The sequence below is a fragment of the Drosophila willistoni genome (genome assembly GCF_018902025.1).
Source record: "Drosophila willistoni isolate 14030-0811.24 chromosome 2R unlocalized genomic scaffold, UCI_dwil_1.1 Seg167, whole genome shotgun sequence".
NCBI lineage: Eukaryota > Metazoa > Arthropoda > Insecta > Diptera > Drosophilidae > Drosophila > Drosophila willistoni.
In genome coordinates, this window is record NW_025814050.1 from 13,863,934 (window position 1) to 13,887,061 (window position 23,128).

The 23,128-nt window shown below is 32.5% G+C and overlaps 1 protein-coding gene and 1 long non-coding RNA gene across 2 annotated transcripts in view; one reads left to right on the top strand and one right to left on the bottom strand.

Moving 5' to 3' along the window:
• Positions 1-1,862: 1,862 nt before the first annotated feature.
• Positions 1,863-23,128, bottom strand: part of LOC124460243 — a 33,015-nt gene continuing 11,749 nt past the window's right edge. Inside the window, exons 2-3 of the long non-coding RNA XR_006954173.1 lie at positions 2,649-2,890; positions 1,863-1,920 (exon numbers count right to left, since the gene is read on the bottom strand). This is a non-coding gene — a long non-coding RNA (uncharacterized LOC124460243). The remainder of the gene's footprint in view (positions 1,921-2,648; positions 2,891-23,128) is intronic.
• The window catches only part of LOC6642266, a 65,935-nt gene continuing 53,859 nt past the window's right edge, over positions 11,053-23,128 (top strand). Inside the window, exon 1 of the mRNA XM_023175800.2 lies at positions 11,053-11,346. The gene's annotated coding sequence lies outside the window, so the exon portion shown is untranslated. The remainder of the gene's footprint in view (positions 11,347-23,128) is intronic.

Genomic DNA, 23,128 nt, shown 5'->3' on the forward strand with positions numbered 1-23,128 from the left:
TGCAAGGGGGTCGCAACTCGATGGAAGCATCCAACATGCAACAGAGCCCCCAACATCGAACAAAAGAGTAAAAATCGTGAGAAATAGTACCAACATGAAACAAAACAATCGAACTCGCAACCTTGGAATCGAGCATCGAACAAAAGAGTACCAGTATTTAGCCGCTATTCCATTATCGACAATCGATAGCTAATCGGCGGTGTGCTACGGCAATCGATATTTTATCCGCGTGTTGCTTAGCATGTCGATGGCTTATCGAAGTTCAACGCCGATAGTCGATAGCTACAAATGCATTGCCACCTAATTAAAAAAAAAATGCGGGCTTTTTGAAACAATTGATTCCACCTTACTCCACACAAGGTGCCTCGATTTCATAAATTGATTTTAACTGCCGTTTAAGTTAAATAATACAGTTAGGTTTTTCTAATCAGATTCATTAATTAAGTAATAAATATTTTAATTTTTCCCATAATAGTCATTAAATTATAATATAAGATCATTAGATGACAATGGTATTACTTAAGAGTTGTGTAAATTTTTAAATGTCATTTTTAGAGCCCTCAAATAAAGTCCATTTTGGCTGAATGACCTTGAAATGGAATCTGGTAAATTGCGCTTAAATTTAGTATGTAATATAAACTTTTGTGAGTGTAAAAATTAAGTGTAAGCTGAGTAAATTGTGAGATGGTTCTATGCATACTCCATTACACCCAAGCCATTAGACTTGAGAATTTTTAATGAGCCAAGCGAGAAACAATGGCAAACAACTAAAATATTGCCATATCTAGAAGGTTGTTGTATATTTTTGTTTTAGACCTGACATAAAACGCAGTTTTTTAGTTAATTGACCATTAAGTGGCAAAGGTGTAAGCATTTCAAATTGAGCTGTAGAAAAGCGAAAAAATAAACCCGAAACTGAAAAGCCCACGTTCAATATGTTGAGAGAGAGAAGGCGACGGCGGCGATGTGAAACTCCATTCAAACCAGACAAGAAAAGACAGACGCGCACATTAATTATGTTAATTGAAGTATAGCACAGTCTAAGGCGCAAGGCAGTCACTGTAGGAGAAAAAAAAGAGAGTGAGAGACCAAAATTAAGCCATCCTCCACAGAGTCAGAGCCAACAGACACATAACTCATAATGCCATTTCCGCATGAAGTCGTCCTCCACGTACTCGTCCTCGTCCTCATCGTTGTCGTTGCTGTCTCCTCCAGACATATAGAACTTTATGCAAGACTTCATTAAAACTTGCCAGGCATTTGTCTTCAGCTTGAACGTAGAGGAACTTAAACTGGAACTAGAACTGAGAGACTGAGAAAACTAAAAACTGAAAACTGGCAAGATGTAGGAGGCAAGCCTTAGATACAAGGCCCCAAAAACCAGACAAACTGCAGTTGTGCCTAATGACCACAAAAATGCAGCCAAATGCAGTTTAATTTATGAGCAAACAACTCCGAAAAAATTGTAGACAAGATGCACAAGGAGGTGGTAAATCGGTTAAAGAAGATTTTGGTCAAGCTTTTGCCTATTTTCACAGGCCGAGAGTTTCTTTAAAAGTTAGTGGGAACTTAAAATTGTTAATATATATAAGAATATGTTACTTTAATTTTAAAAAGCTGCAATTCTCTTCTTAATATTGGATTCTAAACAATATATAATATTTGATAAATATAATTAATAGACAATATATTAATATTAGGGAAACCACCTACCAAATGGTAGGTTTTGAGTCTGATTCTGCAAAGAAATTTGTTGTATAGAATTAGACTGGCAAACTAACTATAATATAAAGATTTGAAGATTTTATTTTGTATATTATAAATACATTTTAAACTGAATTTCCAATCTAAATGGAATGGTAAAGCAAGTAAAGCAAAGCGAAATCAAGTCTCCCCTTTTGGATGGCGACTGAGACGTCTCTGAAAATATAATTTTCAAATTACAAGAAAATTAAGTTAAATTTAAGTTTTATAAAGTTTAAGTAAAGGACTCTTCCTTTATGAGCTGATTAGAAGGGCCCAAAAAGGTTTTTAATTTGGAATAGAGAATCTTTAAAATAAGTAAATATGACATGTTGCCTGATAGGGTTCCTTTAACCTTTCAATAAGCATTATATTCCGATTAATAAAAGAAGGAGAATTCGAAAATAAAAACTTAAGGACGACTTTTTAGAGAACGTCATAACTAAAGTTTGTAAATATCCTAATGCAAAATCCTCTAGAATGATGTGGAAATTGTCTACAATAAATTTACCTAAATCTTGATATATCAGAAATTCTCATAAATTTTTGGGAATCCAAATTCATATCGTTTTTCAGTTTTGTATCAAAAGAATATGTCCATTTCATGAAATTTCCAATTGTTAGCTTCTTAATCACTGTATTGTCTTTAGAACAATCTAATTTGAAAACTATTTTGACGTGTAAACAAATATATACAAATTTTAACAAATTATAAATAAACAGACATTAAAAAAATTTCTCTTTAAGTTATCAAGTTAAGTTAGGCATCACTTAATTGATATATTTTTAGTCTCAGTCATTTTAATGAATTACAGAAAGTACTTTGATATTGGGCCAGTTTATAGTGTTGAAATTTGAAGATTAAGTTTGTGGTTATTTGTTTGCCAACCCATGCGAAAACTCACCATGCATGGATCCTTTCATTGTCTAGATTAGGTAGTTCATTCTTAGCCACCAAAACCAATTGCAGTTTGCATGGCAAATACACAGAAAGCACTAACGAAACCGAGCCCAACGGCTGAGTGATTTATGAGGTTGCTCCATCTCTTTCTCTTTCTCTCTCTTTCTCTACTTGGCTTCATCTCCTTGAGTTGACGTTATCAGTTAATTTGGAAATTGTTGGTTAAAGAGCCAGTCTTTGGAGCATCTGAAAATCGCATTAGCAGTCATTTAATTGTAGAAAATCTATTTAGATCTATTTAGATACTTCAAGGTAAGAGCTCAGAGCTCAGGGCTCAGGTGTTTTATGGTTTGTGTGTGGGTGTGGGTGTGTGTGTGTGTGTTGGGTTTGGTATGGCATATCCTATTAATAGACCGACAGGGGCATCTCAAGGCCAATGCCAATCATTGAAATCAATCAAAAAAAACTGAAATGAAAATGAGCAAACAGACACAAGGCTCTAGACAAGGTTGAGTCCCATCCTCATCCATCCATCGTCCACCCCCCCACATCTCGTTCCTAGTTGTCCATTGTCCCGATTGCGAACAATGCATAATTACTGATAATGTTTTTGCGCATTGTTGAGGTTGAGCTTTTGGTTTTGGTTTTGATTTTCAGTTCTATTGTTCTGACGTGCCTTATGATGAGGTCGCAGGATGAAGCTGCTGCTGCTGTTGTTGCTTTTGATGATACAAATAATAATAATGATAATGATGATGATGATTATGATGATGATGATGACGTTGCCTGATTGCCTTGTCAGTGAGCTTAGTTATGGGATAGATTCGCGGCATTCGACAAGATTCGTGTAATTCTCGCCTCTGACTAGTCGTCGGTGTCGGCGATTTTTAAGCTGCGAAACGATAAAATAATAAAAATTGATTTGCCCGTCATGTTTTGGCGATAAAATTTTACAACAACTAGAGAATCTGAGAGTCCCATAGAGAGAGAGAGAGAGAGAGAGAGACCCATAGAGTGATGGAGTGAAGCGCGCGTCATGCGAAATTATCATTATAACCTCAGCAGGAGAAGCATCTCAGTCAGCAGCGGGAGCATCACATAACAAGGCTAAGACCTCATGCACGGCTTGCAAATCATAGTTAACGACTCCAACTCCCTTGCCAACTTCTAAATCCCATTCCAAGACTTCACTCACACTCTCTTCCCTGGGCCACAACAGATGCCAGTGATGTGTAGTTGAGATTGAGATGGGTTTTCAATTAAACTGTTCGATGTGTTTTTTCACACCTCGCCTCCTTCTACATAATATGTATGTATGTATGTATATTGATTGCTATCCTCCCCATCCTCTCTATCAAGAACTCGAGTTAAACTATAACTAATTGAGAAGTCAGTTTACAATTTCAAGGCTTTGGGTTTATCCAGTTGGGTGGTGCCAATTTCAAAGGCTTAATCGTAACAAAACACAATGTATCTAAAAAACCAATCATAATAATTGCAAAACATAAAGGGAGAGTATAAAAGGTAGAGGTAGATTTACTAAGTATTTTAATATCTTTTAACCTATCTAATGCGTTTAACAAAAACATTCTTCGCTCCAGAGAAATTTTTTTCATTTTGTCCATAACTTTTAGCATCATATAAAGTTTAAAAGGAATTTCCTAAGCTTTTAAATTTAAAACTAATTAAATTATTACCTGTACGTTTTAGCTTCATGTTTATGTACTCATAATCTATCAATAGACTTTGATAGATATTTTGTGAGTGACTGAGATGGAGGAAGGCGAGGCTTTTGGGGGCCTGTTTTTGTATTACAGCAAATAAATATGGCTTATATAACAGGACCACATAGCAAACTCTATGCAACACAATTTTTACTTTCAAAGGATCTGATTATCCACTATAGAACTTGTTTAAAAGTTAGTGCTATGGTTACTACATGAATCAAAAAGACTTAAAATATATCCAAAAAATGGTAAATTTTAAATCGTAAAACAGAAATAACTTTAATTAGTATGATACTTCTTGATCTATGTATGTGTTTAGAACTTTGGTCCCAGATGAAATGGAACAATATTGTTAAATGTATTAGATAAAATAGAAGAATAATGCAATTTTTGTGTAGTAATTTACCCTTGTAGAGGCTGTTATAAAATTGCTCAGATGTTGTAATGCATTAAAGACCCCACAAACAATATAAGTACATATATTCTTGACAAGCATGAGAAGGAGAGTCGATATAGCCATGTGTACATACATATCTCCCTCTATTAACTTCAGTAATACATAACTTGTTATTTAAGCTTTTCCTTGCCTAATTGAAATCAGGATTGTTAATCCTTCGGATCGGACTTGTAAAACATATAAAACAGTAGAAATGAAAAAAAATCTTCTTAAAGTTGGCTTACTAAAAAGAATTCTCATTTTTGTCTCTCTCAATTTTAGCAAGCCGCTAAAAACAATTTTGATTTTCACTTCCCACAAGTTCTTTATTTCTGTTTGATAAATCAAGCCCAATGAATAATAAATTATGGTAAATAATTACAATAGCCTAAACTTTGAGTATAAAAATACATTCACTTGAAATGTTTTTTAAGTCGATCAAAGTGTTTAAATTTGCTTTTGCCCTACTTGAAGTTGGCTGTTACTTTCTTGATGATTGAGAGATAGTGTTAACATAGTTTCCCAGCCCGCAAATCAAACTCTTTTACGAAGTATATGTTTTACACATTTAAATGTTACTCGTTCTTACATAAAAGTTTGCCAAAGTTTGGTGTTTTTTTTTTTTTTTTTTTTTTTTTGGACAACTTTATGAGTGCTATATATAAAAGTTTTAAATGTGACAGTTTCTTGGGCATATAAAATGACGTTCGTAAGAAAAGTGGTTTTATATTGAGCCATCAGGGCGAGGCAGACGTCCTGGTTGGCAGAAGGGTCGGTTGGTTGGTTAAGTTTCGGTTAGAATTTCATTTTGCCTTCACAGAAAAAAAAGAAAAGGGAAAACAATTTCAAATTGCACTCAAAGTTAGCAAAAGGTGTTGACAGCAGCATAAGCAGCTCGTAAAGCCAGGCAGCAATGTGTGAAATATGATATGCTCATTAAGGGCTGCTCTTTGAGCCGCCTTCCCTCCAACTGGAGGAGAAGGAGGTCTTTTGGCTGGCCCAAGGCGCCATGCAAGTCAGGTGCATAAATAAATGACTGGAGTGCTCTTCTTGCTTATGTTAATGATGATGATGTGGAGGATGATGATAATGATGTTGATGTTGGCAATGCAAAATGCACACCTGTTCCCACAGTAAACGGTTGTGATATATCATCCAGAGCCCAGGCAAGGACGACAACAACGCTGAGGCCCGATTCTGTCACCTTGTCGCCCACCCACGCAAAGACACACACAGACATATCACTTTAACCTTCAGCCTCAGCCACAGCCACAGCCACAGTCAGCGCCACAACACTTCAGCCATTAAAACTCGGCTCGGCTCGACAAACGGAGCGAGAAATTAAAGCAGTAGGGCAGGCAAAGTGAGAATGTCGCACAGTCAACTGGTTTCTTATTCAAAACATATTCAAGCCACCTTCATGCCATAATTATGCATGCATTACGCACATTTCGTATACCCTATAAATGTTTTAAATTCATGATATCGCATGGGAATGGCCAAGCATCATGAAGAGTATTTAAACTGATGTCTGTTGTGGCTTACTAAACATTTCTCTTCCCTTTGTTTGTTTTATTTAGTCAATCCGTTTTAATAGTGCGTATCGAATTGGTATAATAAATCAATATAACGCCCACCAATGTGAAACTCTGATCATCGATTAAGTCATCAACAGGCAAGACTTTGGAGCTTCGGACTCCGACGACCGACGAGAAACAATACATTCCCATATACACGTACATTAACGGCGTGCCCAAAAACTTGCCCCGGGGTCAGGGTCACGGTTTGGGTTCAGTTGTGTAAAAATAAAAAACAAAAAAAAAACAAAAAAACTCCTAATAGAGATTAAATCTGTTTGACTTTGCAATGAAGTCATTTAGAATGTAAATATTAAAACTCAAAGTTAAACCAAAGATCATTGTATAAGTTAAAGTTTCTCGAGAAAAAGCAAATATAGATACTTTAGTTAAAACGAGTGTAGGTTTTTTAGTAGCTATATCAAAGACAAACATCACAAAACTTTTTCAAGTTATAAAATTTTTATTTTACACTTCGTCTTAACAAAAATTCTACTCTGATTAATTTGAAAGCAGTCTATTAAGACAATGCATAAAATATGGATTAAACTAGGATTGAAATGGTCTATTAACTTGAATTCTTATAGTTCTTATATATATAGACCATATACACTTATGGTCACAATAATATGTACTTAAATAAACGGTTCATTTCCAGTGAAATAATTGAACGTTGTACCTAAATAAATATAAAATAAATTACTTTTTCACAATCCCTTTTTTCCATAACTTTCTATGTAGAAATCCAATATTTTGTTCTAAAATTATGGAGGGAATGAGTCAAATTTTCATGGACTACTTACGTAAACTTTATACGCCTATAACCCTTGGTTATAGCAAAGGACCTTCGCAAGGTATTTTAATTAAGTTTTTTTGTTTATTTTATAATTAATAGACTTTTAGTATTAAGACGAAAATAAATCCCATTAGGATTGAGAAAACATTTCTTCAAAAATTGTCTGACCAAAATTATGTTGGCTTTTATTGTTGTACTTCTTAAAAACATTCAGTTGAAACCAATATGGGCTTATAAAAATATAAGTATGTATATACGATTGTGCAACATTAAAATCAAATCAATTTTCTGAAAACTAGTTCCAACTAGTTTTAGCGTTGAAGACATGGTATGGCTATTGCAATTCTGGAGTTCTTAAGCAAAGACTGCTGATGATAGAACTTGCTGGTTCTTGAAATAGCTACAGAGACAACTTGCTCACCTTTATGTGTTGCCTTTGAAACAATCTTCTAAAAGAAGAGCCTCGAGCCGGCTAAATTGCAAGGTTTGATTTAAATTTGAAATAGGTCGTAATCTAACCAGATTTTCTGAAAATAAATATTAACTGAATAGCAAAACTTTTTTGTATTTTCTAAGTTTTTTTTTTAAATTTTTTGAAAGGAAATACAATTAAAACTTTCTGCTAAATAAAATGGATAGGGGCAATTCATTGGCATCGACATTTAAATGATTCAGCCAGACATTTATTCATTAAATGACTCAGAAATAAACCATTCAAGAAATAATTCAGATAAGTTTTCATTCAAAGCCTTTACTTCTAACTGCTCATTGATAAGTACTGAAAGCAACTGAAGTATTGAATGTAAATAGGGAAACAATTTCTTCACGGTTCATCTAACGAGTTAGTCATTACAATTTTCACTTTATTTTCTGAGAAGAGATTTTTGTCATACCAAAATAATACAAATTTAAAATATTATTTAAACTGGAAAAAAATCAAATCAAAGTTGTATTTCTTTTTCCTAAATCTTCTCCTTTGACTAATATGTTTTAATATGTTCAAAAACAATTTTTGAAAAACTTGTTATTCCTTTAAATATAATGAATAATATAACGCAAATGTAATTTATATTCAATAAAAAATGTATTAATATATATTGACAAAGATATAACTTACTTTATTAATCAAAATTGATGATTTGTTATCTTAAATTTCGAGTTGAGGTGGTAAAATTAAGAAAAAAGATCTCTATTTACCCTTTCTTTTCGTTCTTTCAGAAGTCAAGTGATTTATGTTTTAAACATTGAGTCTCAATTTATTTGGTCATTATTCACTACTTGATGTTTATTGCCATATTTTATATTATATTTCACACTTTATTTGAATGTTTTGACTTGGTTTGGCTTTTAAAAGCAAAATGCCAAACGTAATTTAAGTCCTTACTAGCACTGACTTTTATAGTTAACGTTGTAAAAAACCAAAGACATTATTACCGTTAAGCGTTAGTGTAGAACTCAATGCCATGAGGCACCTGTTGGTTGCCGTACCTTTCGTTCAATGACCCAAAGTCGACGATAGTAAAAATATAATCACAATATTTGCCTCCCCTTTTTTTTATTTTTGCCTTTTCACTCAAGTTTGGTTTTTGTCGCACTATTTGTAAATGGCTTCCGCTTTTCCATTGAAAGGAAATAACATTACTCAAAATGCAAATCAATTGTAAATACAAATAGCAAAATGAATGTAAGAAAACAAGGAACCAAAAAAAAAGAAAAAACCTTCAATTCATGCAACACATACTCATGAAAAGCACCGTTAGGCAACGGGGCAAATGCAAACACCCACAAGGAGTGCCTCTACCTACCTTCCTACCTAGTTGCACTTCTTTAACTCACTTTGGTTTTTCGGTGTGAATTTATTGCTTAATCATGCGCCTTTTTTAACTGCGCAGCTGAAATGTAAATAAAATGCAAAACGCTTTCGGGGGAGTCCAGTCTAAGTCTCAGTTTCGGGTCCCTCTTTCTGCCTCGATTGTGGCATGATGAGGCATATCCCCCTTTTTGTGTGCTGCAATCGTTCCTCCAGTTCTTCGGGTGCTAACAAGCCGAGTGCTTGCCCAACTGGATGCAATTGAATGGACTGTTCCTCTGACTGTTGAAGGTAGGCGTTCTTGCCTCATAGACAGTAGCGTCGGCTTCAGTTATTACAACAACTATTGCTTTATTTGTCTTTCTAGAGTGGGCGACAGAATTCAACTAGTAAATGTTGCAATTAATATAAGGAACATGCAACGCATGCACTGAACGAAAATTCTTTAATTTCTACTTTATTTATCTTTCTTTTCGTATATTTAAGAAATTTGTTTTTTAAATAAATGTTTTAGCTCTAAGAATTGGAAAAACTGGGATTTATGTTAATCAACTTGATCTAAGCTATTAATTTTTTAATCTAGTCTTAAGTGATATATTCCATAACTTAGATTTAGAGGCTTTCCTGGTAGCAGTATATTGTGATACGATAGCAGAAATGTTAGTATTATATTGTAAAACGGACAAAGTTAAGCCAAACTAAGTATAAAACAGGCAAACTTCAAAAACGTTTTACAAAGAGCTTCAAACAGATCGGTAAAAAGTTGTATAGGTTTTTTATTCGACAAAGCCATATTATTTTTAAATGTCTGATTCTATCAAATTTGTAGACTGTTGGATTACCTTTTAAGATAAGATGTCTTTACAAGGAAGTTTAAATAATCCATGATGTAGGCTTGGCAAATATAACATTATTCTATTGTAATTTCATAGTTTAATTTCGGCTTCTTAAAATTTAACCAGAAATAATAGTTGTAGAGAGAACAATTGTACCTGTGCATTTTTTTAGCCTTACACAGCTTAAATGACAAATATTTTATACAGAATTACAAACAAAAAATAGTTGTAGGAAACAGTTGACACAAAAACATTTTTTTCGTTTTTGATGATATATTAAATTGTATAAGAAAACTTTTAATACTAAAAAATGAGTGTTACAAATTTCATTCATGATAATAAAAGCATCGGATTTAGATGTGGGCTTTGAGCCGGCCACTGCATCTTCAGGAAATTTTGATTTTCGAGCTATTCCTATACAATTTTGTCCGTGTGTTTCAGATAACCGTTCTGTTGGAAAATGACTTCGCTGTCTGGATACGCACACTCACCTATAAAATCAGGAAAATTTTATTCTATAAATTTTTTTAACAAGCAATAATGGATACTTGCTAATTTTTAAGTTTTTTCTGGATTATTCGAGCTAAGGAAGGGATACTGAATAAAATTTGTTGTTTTTCGTTTAATTAATGGATTTTCGTTAAAAATTTGGAATTGATTAATGCATTTTTATGGGTTTTCCAGCCACTCAAAGTCACAGTATCAAAACATGTATCCGCATGTACACGCCACTGTATGCTGAATAAAGTATTCCCTGTGATTATTAACTAAAATATACAAATATTTAAAAATTAAGAATTATTTTCCCACAAAATTTGTATGCCCACTTGTAGAGCTTTTGATTTGTAAATTTTTCTCCAAGTGTACAGCAACAGCTTGCCCACCCACACACACACAGTCAGCCGTCTGTTACTTAACATGCAGCACTCTGTTAATTCAACTGAGGCTAACAGCAACGAAACGAGAGATTCTGTTAGTCACAAACGAGTTTTCATCGCATGCGGGTTGTCTTTATCGCTCGGTCGCTTAGCCGCTTTGCTCAATGTTATTTACTGCTACCAACTAAGTTTTTAACGGCTGCCTGGCTTCATTCAAAAATAATATTAATAATAATAAAAATAGTAATGTAAAACAAACCTCTAATGCGCTCCATTAAACAGAAATGTAAAATTGTGTAAATGTGTAAAAAACAAATTCAAAAAAAAGAAAAATACGGAAAAAATTAACCACTACAAATTATACCTATGCATAATTAGTTTATTATTATTATTGGAAGGCATCATCATGTCATAATTGAATGCAAAAAATATTTATTGGATAATATATCCATTGAAGTGAAGTTAATGTACATACAAATTAAAAGATTGTGACCCATATTGTTTATAGAACGAGCGTGTAACAGTTAAAGTAAATCTCAAAAGTGGCAACAAGTACACGGGTCTATCTACCATCATAATGAAGTTAAAGCTGCACTCAAGCTGCATGCTAATGGAGTTTGTGAATAGAAAATAGAAAATCATGTGAGTAAATACGCCCAGTTACCCAATGTTTGAGTACATTCGATTTGATTAGACCCACATACAAAAACCAAATTAAGGTGTGAACTCTAATTAGAGTCGATTTCACCGCGTAATGAGAATGCAATTGATGAAATTTGAAAGTGCTCTGTGAGAGAATGTAAATTAAATTGTTGTGATAATATAGTTTTGGTACTAAATTGATCAAGTTTTGATATTTTTCTTAGAAGGCAATATCGATTAACACTAAATGATAAATGCCTATATTCTAACTCTATGCTTTGGCTAAAATTTATTGTCAATTATTTTAAACCAATATCAATAGTTTTGTTGGTAACAATAATGACATTTATTGGAGCATTGAAATCTAAAAACGAAACTTGATGCATTTTTATCATTTGATTTAAAGTTTTCTAATGCATTTTTGTATTGCGCAACATATATGTAATTGTTGTTAAGTCCTTAGCAGTGTCACAAACTCTTCTAATCATTTGTTTTTTTGCTGTGTCAAATGCTAAAGTATTTTCTCCCGATATTGATTTGTTCTTCTTGACCATAAGGATATTTTTGCTTCTCTAACAGTTTCGTTTTCGTCACTACTATCTTGATGGTAGTTTGGATTAAGTTAAGTAAGTAAGCTATTAACAAATAGGATACTTGCTGGATTGCTTAAATTTTGTAAAGTTTTCAGTAGTTGGTGCATCAAATTTACCAAGTTAAGATGCATCATCAGCCACAAGGGGGCAACTTCTATTAATTTGCACTCTTTTATGAACTCGTTCAATTTAAGATAAAAATTTAGTAAATTTTTGTCGTCATAATTCCTTCATTTTAATTCCTTTAAAAATTAAGCTCTATTTGGTTTTTGTTTTTAGGCACTTAAATCAAATTGTGCCACCAAAAAATTGAATCTTGGGGATGCCCTTGAAAAGGCACCTGTAAAAGTAGTTAAGATAGTTAAATAACATATTTAATATAACATTTCGCAAAAAAATAAATACAGTATCTGCAAACAAAATTCATTTCAACAAAAAGTACTGAGATCAATAGAATCAAATAATGCAACTACTGAATACGTAACAGACCTAAGAATTAAAATTAGTGAAATTGAAATCTTCAAATATGCAATAGGAAGTCAAATAATTAATTGATTGAAATTTATATTTGTTTTCGAAAAATGATGTTGGCAAGCTAAAATCAATTTTAGACAACAGAAGAATCTTAGAGTTCATTGAAGTTTACATAAGAGGAATTCTTTGACTGCTTATTACATATGTACTTTAGGGGCAATTTTCATGATCCACAGATTCGTCAATATTTTTGATTGAGCAAATGTTCTATGTATTCCACTGTAGCTCAGATTTCTAATTTGACTAGTCTCTTTAGTCTCTTTTTTCATATTAATACAAGTTTTCATGGTTTTTAGGTACTACTTAGTAAAGTTGATATTACGTTCCAGTTTTTAAAAGGGAAATCAATTGGTTATGTTTAAAGTTTGAATAACAGTATTACGTCTATAATAAATTATTGTTAGTAGTATGAATTTTTCTGTATATTTATTTTAGAGGGCACAAATAAAGTCGTCTTGGAGAATTTTTTGGAAAATTTCTTTTTGTTTCTCAAAGCGCCATTTTTCTTAGAATCTTTGTTCACCTTTTGCAAGATTTTTCTATGCAACTTTTTACTTTGTAAAGTTCTGGTTTGGGGAAAGAAAAAAGTTAATGTCGTTAACAGAGTTTGCCAAGGAATTTTTTTTTTTAGATTTTGTAATTAATTTTTCAAGAATTTAATTTAAGCATATTGTTTAACCAAATTTGCATTTGTCAAGTTCAATGAAATAGTTAGTTGTAAAAATATTTTTTTTGATAACACATTTGCTTCATACATTTGCATATTTGTATAATTTGCAATTTATAGCCTTGAATACTAAAATTTGCATATATGAAAATACAAGAAACTATTTTAGTAGGTAGTAAAATGTTTGTGTTTGTTTTTTGTATTTTGGTCAAACCAAACATAATTAATTACAAAGTTTAAGTTAAAAGAATCAGCTTCCTATACATGTGTCTTTTATCTAGTTCTTTGCCAACCATCCATAACCCACAAAATATAAAAAAAAAAGAAAAAGAAAACCACTCCACTTCACTTCAGTGCACATTTTGGCCTCTATGCAAATTACCACAAGCTTAGGCTTAGACTTTGCCGACCTATCTATACTTAGTTTTGAACCCAACCGCATGCATAGGAAGAGAAGTACCTTATCTATGCTTCCCATCTGCGGCCGTCACTCCACATCGTCTTGGCCTCTGACTGTGGAACGTTGGTGCTCCTTTTCTGTTTTTACAGAGGCATCTGTGCATGTCTGCAACTTTGGCTTAACAAGTGATAAACTTGTCGCTTGTCGTCGTCTACGTCTCATCGTCGTCGGTCTTGGTCTTCGCCTTCGCCTTGGTCTCCATCTTCATTCACGTCGCCATCTCGGTTCATGTCTCGTTTAAATCCTTGGCCATTTTATTATTTCGGACATTAAGACGCCCAGCAGCCAAGTAGTCAAGTAGCTAAAGCTCTACCTTTCAACCACTAGAGTCTCTCCCTGTCCGAGCCTTGTAAAATAGTTAAGTACAAATTGCATGGCTAATTTGAGCTATTGCAAAACACTCACCACTGAGTTGACAACTTGAACGCTCAGAAGGGAACCACTCTTATATATGTATATTTGCATTAGATGAAAAGGTGTGAAAAACCCGTCTAAAGACCATGGCATGAGTAATAGATCGTTTGCATCATGAAGAGAACAAACTTATGGCCAAGTGTCAAGTTGTAACTCACAAAATCTATAGAACCCTTTTGTGTGTGGGAACATTTTAAAACTAACACAAAAAAAAAATTCAAAATTTAGAATCCCAAACCAAAAAGCCACAATCATGTGTTTTCCTCTTTTAATAACATTTTGTATAATTTCTGGCAATTGAGCTCAAAATTAATGCAATCAAGTTAAACAATATTTGTATTGTGGAAAATTTGCTTGCTAGCATTCATTTAATTTGCTTGGCCAAGATAATGAGAATTTTAATAGCCATATTTGCATATTAGGCAAGATTTTTGGGGTGTTATATGCCAAATTTGAAACAAGTTTCGATCTAGAAAAAAATACGTATTAAATGTTGTGTTGTTTGCTGATAAAGAATATATAAACTATAATCATAAATATTTATCTTTAAGCAAACAAAATTCGAATATGTTTTAAACAATTTTAAATGAGATTTTGTTTGTTTTACTGCTGTTTTAGTTTAAATTGTTGAGCCTTGTGGGATGAAAATATATGCGAATTCCGAATGTATAAATAAAAGTAACTATCAAAAGTAAACGTTGTTTTATTTGGGTTATTTAAATTTTTTTTATACAATATAACAAACTTTTAAAATAAAATTTATACAAAATGTTGGGCCTTAAAAATAACAAACATATATACTTACACATATACACATAAATAAGATCACTTATCGTTTCACCTCGTAAATCTAATCCTAGTCACTTGAATTGATTTCCCCTGGCCTAAGTCCAAGGCTGCGTAAATATTATCTTGAGGCCTTTACAATAGTTTTAAAAAGAGAAAAGAACGATTTTGTCTTATAACTTAATTATAGCTTGTTCATTATATTAGGTAATCATTAATAAATTTAAGGAATGCCCAATAAAATAAGATGTAGTTGCAGTAAGTGTAGTAAAAATTCGGTTATCTTTCTATAAAGCATCCATTCTTTATAGTTTATAATAAATTTGTTATTAAATACAGAATAAATGTTGTGTGTGATTTTGTCTTATAACTTAATTATAGCTTGTTCATTATATTAGGTAATCATTAATAAATTTATGGAATGCCCAATAAAATAAGATGTAGTTGCAGTAAGTGTAGTAAAAATTCGGTTATTTTTCTATAAAGCATCCATTCTTTATAGTTTATAATAAATTTGTTATTAAATACAGAATAAATGTATGTATGATTGTTAAATTTTCGGTGCAATTTGTTATCAAAGACATAATATAGGAGGAACGTTTCTGTAACAGAATTCAGTTTTATTTTTAGATGAGGCAAGTAAATGAGAAAAAATTATAAAAAAAAAACCAGTATTAAGCCTCGGGACTCACAGCATCTATGAATAATTTACAATTTGGTATACAAAAAAACAAACACATTATTTTAAATTCTATGAGGATAACCAAGAACCACTTTCTAAGTAACAGCCTGAATGAAATTGAATAGATGCAATTGATCAGTTACACAAACAAAATAGGTTTACATATTCAGATGCATATATTTATTAAAAGAATTCTTTTGAAGAACTTCCCGGAAGCAATTTTTCAGTTCACTTAGTTCTAGTGTAAACAGTCAGTTAATGATTACAATCTGAAACAAATTGGAAGACGTAGTCGGTTTAAATTGGCCAAATAACAAAGAACATAAGTAATTTCTTGGAAACCAAACTGAAGCATTTGTCTGCTACCATTTGTTGTGCAAAAAAATTGATTTATTTCAATTATTTTATTACTGGTTTAGGTATTTGAATAAGAGAGAATCACAACCAGATGGGTATAAATTTGATAACTTCAACAGTCTGAAGGGAATTCACTTTAGGCGTATGTGTATCTATTGGAATGTGGGACTAGTTGGCTCTTAAAACCCAAAACAATAGTTTTTTTCATAAAAGCTTTATTTTTCTCTCCAAATTTTATTTATTTTCCATGCCTACATTCAATTTAGTTACCAAGAGAAGAGTCAAATGCATTTAAAATTCTTCAATTGCTTTAGACTCCCAAAAATTCGTTTAAATGCATATAAAAGTCACTTAAACTAAAGCCATTCTTAAATTGCTCAATTTTAAACTATGCTAAGCTAAAAGAATGAAAGAGTGATTTAAAATAAGCTCAGTTCAGACTTAAATAGAATAAAATGGAAATAATGAAGATTTTGATAAGATTACAATATTATAATAATAAGAAATTATTAATTAATTAGATCAATTACTTCACTTATCTCTAGCCTGTATGAAGCCTTGTTAATTAAACTCTACGTTCCACACATAATGTAAATTACATTACACTAAATTATAGTCAACAGGCATACAAACACACACACTACATCCATTATCAATTATAAACACATTCCAACACCTGATTAAGTGACTTGACTAGAGTTGAACTCAATTTAGAATATTTGTTCAGCCTGCCTTTTCACCTGAAAGTCAATGAAATTGTGTATGCATGAAAGTAAAATAAAAATTGAAAGTGCACGGAAACAAAAAACCAAAGAAAAGGAGAAAAGTAAGTAAAAAATAAACAGGAGAGAAAAAGTCATGACAACAAACTAAGCCACAGCCATGTCTGCGTATACGTAATTTTTGAGTTGACAATTGTTTGTGACATTGTTGCTTCCTGACTTTCTGGTGGATATTTATAGTAAAAAAGTTTTTTCTTTTTCCTCTTCTTTTTAAAAGGCAATGGTTGTGAGCATAAAGTAGATTGCTTAAAGGCTTTTCATACATAAATGTCACATTGTCTGTCCCATTTGAATTGAAATGCTTCAACTGTAGCCACACACATAGTTTGTGGTCTTAAAATGTGGCTGACATCGAGTCTGTAATGGAATAAATGTGCAAATGTCTAAGTATCCCAAAGTGAATTAACATCTCTATATATATTATGTATTTCAATTCCACTGGCAAACCCCATTAGGCCCAGCCAAAACCTTTTGGCTACAAAATAAGTTTTTGTATCTGCAAAAGCAATTACCATTATTAAAGTGTAACAAGTTGTTACATTTACACGCTTTCCCCTACCCACCTGGTCGTCCCCCCACCGTTTATATTGTCTTTTGTTTTTGGCCAAGGCTCCTTTTACCACCTGCTTTGATTTACACAAAGTATCTGGTAGATACAAATACCATAGCCTTTTGCTTTTACGCAACTTTAATTAGCAAGACAAACAATCTGTCAAGAGGACCAAAAGGAAAGTAGAAAAGCAGAAATGTAAAAAGCTTTTGCCATATTTTCGTCAGAAGAACAACCTTTTCGGAAAGCCAAGAGCTCCAATGAATTTATTAAATTGTATAACGAAAGAACACAAACAATACAAAAAAAAAAAAAGAAACGTTTCAGTTTGACATGCAATTTAATTAAAATTTATTTCGCTTATTTTGCCCTGCAGCTTCAAAGGCTCAAAAATCAAATTTTATAGCCGATACTACAATGGAGTTTCCTTTCTTCTTTCCTGTTTGTGTATTGTGTTTGTGTTTATTGGCATTCGCTGCGTATGCGTAATTTTTGCTATTGCTAGCAATTAAGCGTTAAAGTCATGGACACGCACTGTCGCAGGCTTCTGGCCCAAAGCTCATTAGATGCCAGAACAGCTGCTAATTGAATTTTGGTGCTGCTGTTGTTGTTGTTGTTATTTCGCTTTGTTTATGCCAGACATTGACCTTTTTGTTGTTTTTTTTCCCCTGATGCTGTGCACGTGTCCACGTGTCCGAAACATTGATAAGCTATAAATTTTACGTTTTGCGTCTGAAAGCAACAGATTGGCAAACACATAAAAGGGATGTCCAAACCACAGACCCTTATCCCAATGGTCTGTGGACCCATTCTCACAATGCCACTCCCTGGACCCCACCTGCTGTCCAACTCAATTGTAACTCAAATAAGAAGAAAAATTTAACAATGCACAAGAAAGTTTCTTTTTTTTGTTTTTCTTTGGTCCTTATGGTTCTTTATTCTTGTTATGCTTCATTAATTTAATGTTGTTGTTTCTTCCTTCTGGGTTCTGGGCCTAAACAAAGAGTTCTGCTAGCCGACGACAAGCTTATCCTAAGCTGGCTTAACTTGCAGAAATAAGAAGTTTCATATCAGATCATTACAAGAAGTTGCATAAATATATTATTAGTCTTTTGGATATTGCTTTAATTTTGTTTAATATTTTCCCTATTGAGAAAGGGACACTTTTTCGCTTTAATTATTTATTAATTAATTAATTAGAATTACAATTACTAAGAGTCGAGACTTGTTGCTCTTCTTTTAATTATGTTTAGCATATTCTTTTTTGAGATATAGGTATACCCGTACTATTTTGTGGGGTACAGTCAAAACGTTAAAACTTTTGCTGATATTTAAGCATATCCTGTCTGCCTTGAAATTTTTTATCCTTAGCTGCTTTTCGCTCGACTGCTTGCAATAAAAGTTTTACCTTATTGTTTATTATTTAACCATCTTACATCCACACACACACACTCAGACACTCACACCCACACTTACACACAGACAAGAGAAACAGCAAAAAAAAAAACAAAAACTCATCTCACATGGCGCATTTAACCCTTTTTAATAACAAATTATGTGTGAGGGTTTCACATTGGTCCATTAAATAAATTTTGTACTTTGTACCTGTCACGTTCCTTAACTTATGTCTGTCTGTAAAAATTGAATGAATGAGCGAGCTGTTTAAAAATTTATCAAATGGTATGATAGTTTGCACGATGCCAACGGGGTGGTAGATGGCCTGAGGCAAAGAGGTAAAAAGTTACTCCGAATGATATTCAGCTTTATTGGAGCGTGAGGTCAGAGACAGAGTTTTCCATCCTAATGTAGTTGGCACTCTGTCACGCTTTGATTGCCTACTCCTCTACTGGTTCATTCACTTTGACTGACTGCCTGCCTGCCTGCCTGACTGACTGAATGGTGACGACGACGACGACGATGATGACTGGAAGTTTAGTTAGCGCAACAAAATGTTTAGCTATCAATTTTGGCAAAACTCTTTGGCTCTGTCAGAACAGACGGTTGGATGACTTCTTCAGAAGAATAATGCAATACACTAAAGCGGAACAAATGCGAAGACTATTAGGTGCTTAAGTAGAACTTCTTAAAAGTTATGAGATATGTATTTGCAAAAAACACGCGAAAATAAACGAAAAAAACGACATTACATAAATCGTTTTAATATTTCCTGCTTTATTATCTTAAACTAACGAATTTCTAAAAAAAAAATATATCAAAGGGCTAAAAAGTTCTACAAAAGTCGACAAAAAGGCAAATTCCAAAGGTTTCACTTTCTAAAGTAATCATTTAAATTGTAAAATTAATAAATTAATCAATGTGTTATTAAGAAATATATTTTATTATAGTAAAATATATAAGAAAACTATTTTCGTTATTTAATCATTGTTATTGCATTAGTTCATAATCCAAATTATAATACAAATTTCAATTAATAAGTATATTATTTCTTATTACTGATTACTTAATTTTACCCAGGTAATTGCCAACCAAATAGGTAATAATTGTGACACGATTATTTGATAAAATTGAAACCACTCTAAGTAATTGAATAAATTTTGACTATTTCTGTTAATATTTACTTAGAACTTAAACGACTTTAGTCAATAGCCAATGACATTGCGAAAAGGACAACGTTTCCAATTGAATTCAATTGCTGCAATTAATAGCCACTAATATGACTTGTTATGGAGTTCTTACTTTAAAAATCATTATAATAATATACAGGTAGTATGTTTATTAAATTTATAGTATAAATGTCATGTAGTAATCAGAAGCCTTAATGAACAAATTTATGATAGTTTCCTAAGAAGTGAAAAAGTATTTTCATAGAAAACGCTCACTCCAGAATTTAATCTATATTTAGACCGTAAAAGAAACAGCTACTACCTAATGGAAACTACATTTGTAATCCGAAAAAACAACTATATCAAATAGTATTTAGTTGGGTCAAAGTGTTAATTTAAGTTCACTTATTCATTTATTTTATTTACTTACTCTATTAAGCATTTATTTTAAGGCTGATAGACTAAGATGTTTGCTGATAACGTAGTCAACCATAAAACGGGATCTGCCATGTTTCATCATAATTGTTTACCAAAGATATTAATGGAAATGTGCAGAAATTTTCTTAGAAGTAGAAACAAGTTTGATTAAGATCTCAGTCTGAAGTGTAAAAGTATTTAGTTAAAGTTAATTTCATAGTAATTTTGATTATACTAACATTACACCTCATATTTTTTAAGCATATTTTGAGGTACATTTAATATTTAATTTTTAAGCCTTCTACGCCTTGTTTGAGTACTTCCCAGCATATCAGCTTCAATAGCTGCCTCTGGATCATTTTTGTACCAGCTAATAGACTCCCCATAAAGCACTCCCTCTTGGCCACACGTATTTCAAAATAACTCGTGAGGCCAACTAACTCTCAGGTGAAGTTGAAGTTGCTTGCACTTGCAGTTCATTTGCCCAAAAGTTGCCATTCTCAAAGTTGTTGTTGTTGTTGTTGCTGTTCGTTTGGCAACTGGTAAACAATTACCCAAGCAACAGCAAACAAAAAAAAAAAAATTTTCGAGAACCTTTCTCCTCCGAGTTAGATAGACAGAACAAGAGATAGAGAGGAAGGGAAAAGAGATAAAAGTGCAACAGCAGCAACTCACACGTTGCATTGGGATTGCGAGGGATTGTGCCTGGGATTGGGAATGGGCCTGGGCTTGGGTTTGGGTTTGGGCTTTTTGGGTGCACTGGGAACGTTGAAGCTAAACTGAGAATGGGCCATGGGCATTCTAGCGGAACTTTGTGTCGCATTATGCCGTGTTTCGGGCATGTTTTCCAGTTGTCGTGGCTACATGGCCAACAATGTTCGGTTACAATTGTTTTTCCATCGCATTTTTGTTTTGTTTGTTGTCTGTTTCAGTTGCTGCTGTTGCTTTTGGTTTTGCTGTTCTCTGGCAAACGACATGTGCATGCATAGATACATAGAGCGAGATACAAATGTATCTGCATTTGTGCAGGCAGCTCATATTCCTCTCACATACACACACACACACACACACACACACACACAATCAAACACACACACACTAATTATGTTTATGTTTGTTTGCGCTTGGCTGATATTGCTTACCCCTCTAGCATTTAATTATTTGTATGGCACATTTCAATTCCCTTTCAACTGCCCTGGCCCTTTGCCACTGTCCCCCCAAATCACCATCCCTTTTTATGCTTCCCTTGGTTTTGTCTTTTGATCAATAAACATAAAATAATACATTGAATGGCTTATGTTAAATGTTGAACATTTCAAGTGCACACAAATAATAAACTCATTTAGATTGTTCACCTGTTCAGGGAATTTGCGCTCAAATAATTTAGTGAATTAAATGGATTACAAAATTACATAATATGCAAAAATTTATTAAATATTGCTCTGCTAATTGTAGCAGAGGATTGATTTCACTACAATTATATAGATGTAAATACAAGTTTATATATGTAAGTACATATTTATGTGTGTTCTAAATGTGGTCTATGTATGTGAAACTTTTCAGAAAGTTTTCGTGGTCTGGGGAGGAAATGTAACTAGATCAAATAGTTTGAGTTTTATTTTGCCTCTTTCACATGAGTAAGTAATTTGGCTATGGAAATTAAACATTTTTGGCTTTAGTGGCTAAGAAGTTATGAAGCTTGGTTTGCCAAAATTCTCATAAATGTGAGAGAAAAATTATAGACAAAAAACACAAAATCCCATAAATTTCCATTGAAAGTTATGAATGCCTTTATTTAGTTTAAAGTTTGGCATGAATATATCTCAGTTAGGGAAATAATTAAATGTTATTTAAAAGTAAGTAGAGTTTTTCCCTAAATACTTTGTGCATAATGTAAATAAGGATAATATTAGTGCAAAAAAATCATTAGCCATAGTTAATTTATTTTTATACAATTATAAACTTAATGAATGACTAGAAAATTGGTTATTCACTCAAAAATTATTGAAAAATTTTGATGTAAAATTCGTATACATATGTACATGTAGGCTTGATTCTGTTTCTGAGTTGTTTTAAAATATAGACTACAAATTTCATGTTTCAAAACGAAATATCATAGAGATGAATCTTAAACGGCTTCTTAATTAATTAATAATTAAGGTAAAATATACATCTTTTTGAGTTAAATGGAATTTAATTTTACCTTCTGCATCATTATTTTATGTGGTTGTCTAGGTTAATAACTAAGCTGTAGATTTGGGGGCTCATATGCAAATCTTTACAAACTAACACACATGAATTGTTTAAGGGACTTTTTTAAGTAATCTAATTCTAGTTTTAGGTAATTAATATACATTTTACAAAGAGACTACGAAATGATTGTTGTTTTACATATATTTTACCGGTTAACTTTTTAGTTCCCCTAAATCCTTGTAAAACAATGCTTGTTATTTAAAGGCAGGCATTTGTTACCGAATGCTTAATATGTTTTTTAATATATTAAAAAACAATATGAAAATATTTAGAGAGGTGTTAAATAAAAGTATTTATAAGAGAAAAAGGTAGGTAAAGTATATTGTTTGATCTGTACAATCAAGTAAATTGGATTACAGCCTTCAAAAGAATTTTCCAAACAATTATTGTTAAAACCAAAATAATTCTAAGTTAATTAAAGTCACTGTTATACAATTTTTTTTGTATTTCAACTGACTCACAAAAGTAAATCATCTTTTAGTAATTGTATGGACCTTCAGAGCGTCTTAAGTATTTAATTGACCACAATCTAACATTAATCAGCATCTAATGCATTAACTATTAACCATGAAAGTCAAGTTCAGCCTGTAAATCTGCAGCATTTACACTCCACACTAATTCCGCAAAGTGCCAGACCGCATCGTAAAGTTTTTCCAAATGGCCAGCAAAACTATATAGTGTGGAGATGACATAAAATGTTGTTATATAGAGATAATAGAGCTT